The sequence below is a fragment of the Festucalex cinctus genome, chromosome 18, assembly GCF_051991245.1.
Source record: "Festucalex cinctus isolate MCC-2025b chromosome 18, RoL_Fcin_1.0, whole genome shotgun sequence".
Lineage (NCBI taxonomy): Eukaryota > Metazoa > Chordata > Actinopteri > Syngnathiformes > Syngnathidae > Festucalex > Festucalex cinctus.
Window position 1 is genome coordinate 15,237,092 of NC_135428.1, and position 9,754 is coordinate 15,246,845.

Here is a 9,754-nt window from a genome sequence, read left to right on the forward strand (position 1 = left end):
AACTAGTATGGTTATAGTACCTACTTATGTTGATACAATATTCTTTTCTTTTTTTTATATAGTTATAAAATTTAAACAGAAACTTACTTTTAGGGGGTACACTTGAAGCAAGTGAAATCTATCCACCTTTCTGTCTCCATCCATCTCTCTCTCTCTCTCTCTCTCTCTCTCTCTCTCTCTCTCTCTCTCTCTCTCTCTCTCTCTCTCTCTCTCTCACATTTCAATATTTCACTGCTCCCTGGGAAGTACTCCCCAAACTACATTGTCAGTCACAGTTGTGAACGTTATTAGCCTATTACCAGACTGTGAAAAGCAAAAATTCCAGCATTGCGTGTCTGGTATATGCTGAAGATGAAGCTAATTTTGTCTGTTGTATGCACAAGAATCAAATGTTACAAAGGTAGTGACCTCGATCATTTCAGGGACCTCCAGATGCCCCCCCGCACCCCCCCCTGAGTCGGAGCGTCTCAGGTCTTTTAATCCGGACCTGGCGTCCCAGAGTTCAGCAAATGTGCATGCGTGAGGCTCGGCCATTATGTAACAGCATAGTCATATTTATAGCGCATCTGCATCCGACCGCCAGCATCCGCTCGTCATCATCCTCGGATTTGCTGTCAGGAAGCGTGTCAGGGACACTGGCGTCCCATGAATGAATGAAGGGAGCGATGAATGACATCCGATGCATTGTGATAAACCCGTGCCGGATGCCGAGAAAAAAAAAAGTTTGCTCCTATTTTATGTACAAACTAGTCAATAGGCCTATAAGCACTCTACTGAGTCGGTTTTAACGTTGTCAGGTTGTAGTTGTTATTATACTGATCATGTACCCAAAGTCAATGAAGACTCACTGTATTCCATTTGAAAACTGTCTACGTTCAGTAGTTTTTACACTGGAGGATGCAAATATTTCAGGAATTTAAAGGTGCAGGATGGGCATTAAACCAGCAGGTGTCATTGTACACACAAGAATTCATGTACAACCAAGTGAGAGCCTTGACATGAGATCCATTTTTGGTTTGATGAAGATCATAATGCTTACTTTTAAATCATAGCACATTTTATACCAATTTGTGAGTGAATTATTTGACATAGGCAAACGTATTTTGACAAAAAAAAGGTGACCAAAAAAATGTGGAGTTTTCACTGCAAATTGTAACAGCAAAGTCGAAAATATACGTGGGTCCAAAATGTCTTGATAAGATTAAGAATTAGGAATCAAAATTCTAGTCCAACCTAGAATTCTCTAGTCCGCGACACAGGTGTGTGGCGTCAACTGCATGAAAAATGGGAGCAGACACATACTGAAAAAAAAAGAAAGAAAAAAAAAGAAATTACGCTGGAAACAACAGCATGTGTTTTAAGCATTTAAGATTCAGATCTCTAGTCCAACCGAGTTTGGTCTAGTTCACAACACAGACGGCAGTAAACTAACTAATAATGAGATGGGCTGGAACCAAAAAGGTCATTTTTCCAGTTGCTATCCTTAACACAGGTTGGACAGCAACTGTGTCTCAGGCAGATTTAGATTCGGGTCTCTAGTCCAACCTAGTTTTGTCTAGTTCACGACACAGATGGCAGATAACTAACTACTAATGAGATGGGCCGAAATAAGGTAATTTTCCCCTTGCTATCGTAACACTGGTTGGATAGCACCTGTATCTCAGGCAGATTTAGATTCAGGTCTCAAATCCAACCTAGTTTTGTCTAGTTCACAACACAGGTGGGTGTTAACTAATAATTCAATGGGCTGGGGGGAAAAAAAAACTCATTTTCTGGATTATATCCTTAGCACAGTTGGGACAGCACCTGTGTCTCAGTCAAATTTAGATTGGGGTCTCTAGTCCAACCTAGTTTTGTCTAGTTCACGACACAGTTGGCTGTTAACTAATAATGCAATGGTCAGGGGGGACAAAAAAACAACCTAATTTTCTGGATTATATACTTACCATAGTTGGGACAGCACCTGTGTCTCAGGCAGATTTAGATCCGGGTCTCTAGTCCTACCTAGTTTTGTCTAGTTCACAACACAGATGGCAGTTACTAACTAATAATGAGATAGGCTGGAAACAAAAAGGTCATTTTTCCAGTTGCTATCCTTAACACAGGTTGGACAGCACCTGTGTCAGGCAGCTTTATATTCAAGTCTCTAATCCAACCTAGTTTTGTCTGGTTCACAACATAGTTGGCTGTTAACTAATAATGCAATGGGCTGGGAAAAAAAAAAACTGGATTATATCCTTAGCACAGTTGGGACAGCCCCCGTGTCTCAGGCAGATTTAGATTCGGGTCTCTAGTCCAACCTAGTTTTGTCTAATCCATGACACAGGTGGGTCATCAACTACATGAAAACATAGCTACTAAAGCTGGATACAAATTCCCCTTATAACACAGTCTGCTTTTTCAGCATTTATCAGTCTTTATTCCACTTCATTTTCACAGCCAAGCATCAGTTTGTTGCTATAAAAAGGCGGCGCAAAGTATGCGATTACACACGGAGAACTGAATGTTTGGCATGTCACACATGCAGACACTCGGAAGCTAATCAAAAGCGCTAAACACTAAGCAACCACTCACAAACTGTGATATCAACCTTTCACACAGGCGTCATGTTTTGGAGTGTCACACGCCTGTGTCCAACTTCTAGCGCATTGTTGTAATCCCGAGTTAAGTTTTTCCAGATGTGTCCAGCTCCTTTAAGCTGGTGGCTCCTGGAACAGAACAAAAAAACTTTCTGACTTGACCTTCTGCCGGTGATTGAAGGTGAACGCACGCCTCGCACGCTTCGGGTTTCATTCATTTTTAATCAAACGTCATTATGGCACAGGCGGCAGCTGGGCTGAATGCTGACACCAGCTGCTGAGGTACAACTTTCCAGTCCTGCTGTGTGAGTCTAGAGACATAAATCAGTTGTCACGTTTTGCAACAGGCAATGAGTTCTATGTTTAGTTAAAGTTGCGGGTTAGCGGTTGTGGTCACTTCACAAGTTCCCAACCAATTAAAGCCATTTGACGTGATGTCATCTTTGCGAAATAAAAAGTGCACGATTCTTTCCAAAGGTCTAAAGGGGGCAAAAAGAGTAAGACCACCACTGAACCGCTGTCTTCCCGACATGCCGAGATTGATGGCGTGGATGCAGCTGTGCTCTGGTGAGAACAGGAGAGCTAGTTGAGATTTATCAAGCTGTCAAGTGGGGAATGTCAAAAAAATTGTTACAGAAAGGGGTTTGTTTCAAAAACATCGCACAGTGGATATATGTGGATTTTCGCTATTCTTGTAACTTCAAAGACAAGTTTGTCAAGTGATTTCAAGGCCCCACCTGTACAATTCAAGATTGTGTGTTTTTACAATATTGACAAGATTATGAAAGATTGTGAAAATTCAGACATTTACTCTATGACCAACAAAAACCTGCCAAATAAATAAAAATTAACATATCAAACCAACTGTCATTTGTTAAACAAATTAAAGGTCCGGATCATTTCAGATGTTTATCGCAATATATCATGAATAGGATCTAAAATTCAAAGACAATGTCGTCCAAAAGTCAAACAAAACTGGACCAGAGGAAGCAGCTCGGCTTCAGCGGACATTTTTCACTGGTTCCATTACTTCGTACAATGAAGATTCATCCAAAATTCCAACAAATCTTTGGTTAGACAGTCTCGGTCTCTGAGGGACCACCTTAAATCCAGGAGAACATCAGCATCTGGATAAAGCGTCCTTTTAGCTATTAAGATCCCACTTGCAGATGTCCACTAACTCATTTTGAAAGCCTTGGGGGAGGTCTGTGTTCCATAATTCCTACCTCGTATGTTACTAATTATTGTCCGTCCCTGCAAATATGTTTGGCAGAATGTGCTTCCACATGCCCTCTTTTGACTAAAAGGCTGCCGTCACCGCTGCATTGTGCGACCAGTTGACACATAAAAGCGCGATTTACAGCTTTGCCCAATATTGACACACCGAAATGAAAGGAGAGGCTGATAATAAGCGTAAACAACTTTTATGGCAGTGAAACACATCGGCGAGAATACAAGAACCTTGTCTAGTCCACACTCCACAGTGGATGTTTGATTTTAAGTAGGGGTGTCAAAATTAGTGCGTTAATTTTGAGTTAATTTAAAGTTCCTTTAATACCAGTAATTTTTTTAACACGCAAATAATGACTGCCCCTTACTTGGAAAATCTGTACTGGGGAGAATTTCAGTCGCAACGCAGCAGACAGGTCCACGTCAAAATTTAACAGGAATAATAATGCACATATTTGTGGAGACTGGGGTCAAGTTGTATTTTACAATTTTAAAAATGTGCACAATTTCACAAGTGACAGCTCTTAATATAAAAAGAAAAATGCACTGAGCTGTCACCAATGTCTCACAAATACAATAATGCCATCTTGTGGCAGAAAAATGACCTCAACACAAATCAATATCACACTCGCTTTTTACAGCACAGTACATCTTTTTAATTTCAACTCAATTTTATGAATTATTATGAAATTGCTGTATCAATGACTAAAAGATGCAGCCATATTTGTATTAGTTTAACATTTGTTTTCCACTTTTATTTTAAGAGTATGAAAATTTGGGAAAAAGTATTTGATTGTAGATTTTATTGTACATTTAGAACATACAGGACTGTCTCAGAAAATTAAAATATTGTGATAAAGTCCATTATTTTCTGTAATGCAATTAAATAAGCAAAAATGCCATACATTCTTGTTTCATTACAAATCAACTGAAATATTGCAAGCCTTTTATTGTTGTAATAATGCTGATTATGGCTTTTTTTTTTTTTTTTACTTGGTCTGAAGAAATATTCAAATATTTTGAGATAGGATATTTGAGTTTCTTAAGCTGTAAGCCATAATCATCAATATTAAAATAATAAATGGCTTGCAATATTTCACTTGATTTATAATGAATACAGAATGTATGGCATTTTTGCTTATTTAATTGCATTTCAGAAAATAATGGATTATCACAATAGTCTAATTTTGTGAGACAGTCCTGTATATAAAATTTGAGATTAATCACGAGTTAACTATTGAAGTCACAAAATTATTTGCGATGAAAAATTTTAATCGCCTGACAACCCCTAATTTTAAGACAATCTGAATCAAGGGTCCGTGATACTTTTTTTTTTTTTTTGAATGCATCCTGATATGATAGCAGGCATGTTGAGGTGTCCCTAAAAGCCCACTAAGCATGTGAGGCTAAATTTGGCAAATTTCCTTGCCGGAGTTCGTCAAATTAGCCCAAAATGCATGCTTCAAATTAAAATGGCCTTCCTGTTCAATTTTGGACATTAGTCCGTGAGACTTTTCCATACGTCTTGACATGATAAAACATGTCCACCCACTTTTGTATTAATGGGTGAAACTTGTGTCAGTATCTCTTAAATACATTTTCACCAAAATAAACCCGTGCACGCCCCATCTGAAATTAGAAATTAAAATGACAAAGAAATGCCTAACCCTAAAAATAAACAACAGACACGGCAGGGACATTTATGGTCTCCCTATTTTCCCATGAGAGGAGCTCACCCTGAGGTCACCCTGATCTACACACCCCGAGTTAGTTTATTGCACCAGTGGACGGCCATGTTGGGGAAAGACCAAGCAAGTGAGAACAGCATTGTCAGGGATTGTAATTCTTTGTCTACAAGAGGGACTGTGGTATGCTATTTAAAATGTTTCCCGCAGTAGTAAAAAAAAAAAAAAAAAAAAAACATTCAAAAGACGCTTACAGTAGTTTTAAAGAGACAAAAGATTGTCGTCTTTTCAGAAAATAATTTACATTTAGAAACGTATATCAATAGTTTGTCGTCTAGCATCCAAAAGTTGGTCTTTTTAGCAGAGTGGAACATAAATCGATTGTCTTATTTCAGGGAAGTGAAACATCAATCGTTTTGCTTCTTTTTAAAGGGGATGTCAACCATAAATATTTATTGACATAAATATGTTATATATTTGAGCTCACTAATCTAAACATGACATTCTGATTAATACATTTGTGGAATATGAGTTATGCAGCAAAATCCAGCTGTTTTTATCCATCTCAGGGTGCGGCCATTTTGCCACTTGGTGTTGCGTAAAAACGACATCACAGGTGCTCAGGGCTCAGGCAATGACCAATCACAGTTAGCCTGTTTTCTGAAGCTGAGCTGTGATTGGTTATTACTTGAGCCCTGGGCAACTGTGATGTCATTTTTACGCGACACCAAGTGGCAAAATGGCCGCCCCCTTGAGATGGATAAAATCTGCTGGATTTTGCTGCTTAGCTCATATTCCACTAACACAATATTAACCAAAATACCGTATTTAGACTCGTGTGGCTACATAGAACATATTGTCAAAAAAAGAATATTGGGTTGACTTCCCCCTTTAAAAAAGGGGGCAACATGCAGTCCGACGAGACGCGCATTTTCTCTTTTTGAACGACTTGACAGCTTTTCCTTTTCCTCCGTCTTACGTTTCCCCGTCGAGCTCATAACGTCGGTTTCCGTCTCGGCTGCCCTCGTCGACCTCGTTTCCGATGACGGTGAGCCGTCTTTCGCTCGCCGCTTAAGCTCCTAACAAGCCCATTAAACGCGTCAATCCGGCACCGAGCGGCCAAATGAAACGTGCGGCTGCCAAAGAGCTGACAACGAGGTAAGACGTCGGTCAGTTTGTGGATTTTGGGGGAAGCACGGAGGCCAAAAACATAGTTTGACATGAAACAAGCAAAAAATCGAGTACGAATAAGACTGAAAGTAGTTTTCCGTGGACGAGTTAGTGTCTGGGTTAGACTATTAAAATAAATGACACACTCGTCGGGGTTTGAACAAGCGTGAGTCACAACGACAGATTTGCCACAACAAGCCGATCAGGCGCTGACAGTCCATTTTATCCCTGAGCTAAGTCTGTTTATGTGGAAGAATCGCAATTAAAAACAGCCTTGTCGGATTTTAAGGATGCATCCAGTTATTATTTTTTATGGTTGTGTACCACAATAGAAAAGATTCTACAAGCATTCCTGTCCTGTTAGCCCCTTTTCACACTGCACTTGCTCAAACGATAGCCATGACGGTGCTTATTTTAAGGAGGAGGAGAAGAGAATTCGGTTCGAGGTATATTGCACCTGAGAAGGGAAATTTTCACTACAGGGAGTCCTACAGCTACGCGGGGTTTCCGTTCCTAGCGATGTAACCCGAATTTCGACTTAAGTCGAATTTCCCCATTAAACTCAATATTTACATCAAAATAATTTGCATAAAAAAATCTAAAATACATTAAAATAAAAATGAAACAAAATAAATAATAAGATGCTGTACGACTGAAGCCCAAGTCTTGTCACAATTGCTAGCACTAGCTAAGGGCTAAATAGCGGATGAGAGAGAAACACTGTGGGCTATATGGAGGACAAAGAGCCAAAATGGTGGATGAGGCCAAAATGGCAGACCGAGCGTAACCGTTGTCAAGTCCTCCTTAACTCGAGGACTCCCTGTATTTGTAACCCTTGCTAATAGTTCACTAGCATGCTTCCAAGTATTTCAAAGAGATTGGGAATACATACAGTCCATATTTCCCAATGAATTCATTCGGGAAGTGTGCCGTTTCTAACTATCGGGTGAATGCTTTGGACCAAAAAGTTCCCGCGAGACTCCTAAATCCTCGATGGCAGCAACTCTCAACGTTCGGCCAACGTAATCATCGACAGCTACCGGTCGGAACACACACGCCGTTTTGGTGTAGCAGCAGATTGGATGAAAGATTGCGTATCCGTTCGCCCCTTTCGGAGTCTTAAGTCTGACGTTTTTCCAAGTCCCGCGGTCTAAATCATGTCAGAATGTTCCAACAGCAGAAACGTCAAAATGAAAACCAAAGCAACCCCCTCACCTCATCTACTCAAACAAACATGCGTTCAGAGGAAAATGTTTGGCAGCTGGATTTTGTTACGAGTGTGTTTTTCATCTCGATTGCTTGTTTACCTGTTCAAGCTAAAAACTCGATGGAACAAAATCAGACGGTCAATTCAAGAGCATTACCGACTAGCGAGTGGTTTTGTAAAGTCGTGAAAAGTGAACCGCAAATATTTAGCCATAAACACTAAGATTCTCAGAGAAGCTAAATATGGTATGAACAATAATAAAATCCAAAACTTTTATCATGTTTATCAGTCAACTGTTTCCTTTTTCTTTGGTATCCTTTCCAGCTTTTAACCACAAAAATGCAAACACTGACGTACTCGTCGTGAACCGATACGAACCAGCGCTTATCTCGTCTTACGTGTTTAGCTGAGCGATTCACCTTCAGCTTGTGCTTGCAGTGCCAACTTTACACTTGCGAGGCCTTCAAGGACGCTGACTTTACAAGGAGCGAGGGACGGCGCGTTCTTCGGCATAATGACTTCCAGACGATTGTGTTGCGCTCTTTTGGGCCACATATACCCCTGTCAGGTTCATGGGTCGAATCTCTCGCTTGAAGGCAAATGTTTACGACTCGGAGGATTTTTAGAGTCCGGGATTTACGTCCCAGTCTAAAGTGCTGACGAACCACAAACACGGTCAGGAGTTTTTTTGTTTTCTTTTGAGTGAATGGTGGTCGGGAGCTAAAATGGGTCAGCTGAGTTTTGGGTTTCGCGGTGGAACCCCCCAAACCTGCCAAGATTAACAACATGCCTTCATTACGCTGAGCCCCCGGCGGACTCAAATTTAGGTCAAGTCGCGTCAAGTCCAAAGGACTTTTTGACACGGGGGTTTCGTCACCAAAAAGGATGGCGGGCCTTAACAATCCAACCATTGTGCAACTTAATCGACTCTCCGCTAGCCTTCAACTAATTTTGCTGAATTTTTGCCAACCGTCGGCTATTTTTGTAGGTACTCCAAATCGCTGACATCACGTCTCGTCTGGAAACGTTTTGGAATTTGAACACCTTCGAAGGGTTAAAACTAAAATAATTACAGCAAAATATGTCGATTTTATTGAAGGTGCTTTCTGATTGGCCTCCCAGTTGATATAATTCTCCCAGTAAAGTGCATTTTTTTTTACTTTTGGTGATAGGCGGGGGGATTTTCTTAAGGCGACCAGGGGGCCCGCAATCCTTCTCCTTAAGCCCCTTTTGTAAGGCTGCCACGCTGCCTGATTGCTTCAGCACATGTAGGAAGGGAACGCGTCGCTGGTCAACCCAACCAGCCGCCCAGGCCAGATGCAAAAAAACAAAGCGGATGTCAACAGAACTTGACAGAAAGCAGCTACAAGCTCGAGGTGACGTAAAACAAGAATAGTGTGTTTTTGTGGATTTGGCCGGCCGCTTGCGTTTGTCGTCATGCGTCAATGTCAAATGATTTAAATTGCCTTGTTTAAACTGATTGAAAAAAGACTTGGTATGCACAATGCGTGTTTGCCATCTGTCATCTATGTCGGTGAATTAATTAAGGATATATTGATACACAGGTGGGTTAAATATGCATTTGTTTCATGTGATTCCAACGTGTTTTGGTCAAGTATAACTTCAAATATCGCCTTCAAACATCGCCCAAAATTGGCCAATTGGGCCAAATGGACAATTATTTTCCCCTTAAAACGTTATCGAAGAAACACGAAATTCCCGAAGCCGTGAAAATACCCTGAAGCACCATTTTGCTTCCATAGCGTGAGCAACAAGCTAGTGTGTAGCGTATGTTATTCTGGTTATTCTGTTGTCTCCCCAAGCGTTCCTTTAAGCTGTTTAATGACACCGCAGTTGGACTTAACTGTAAAAGTAAGTCCACA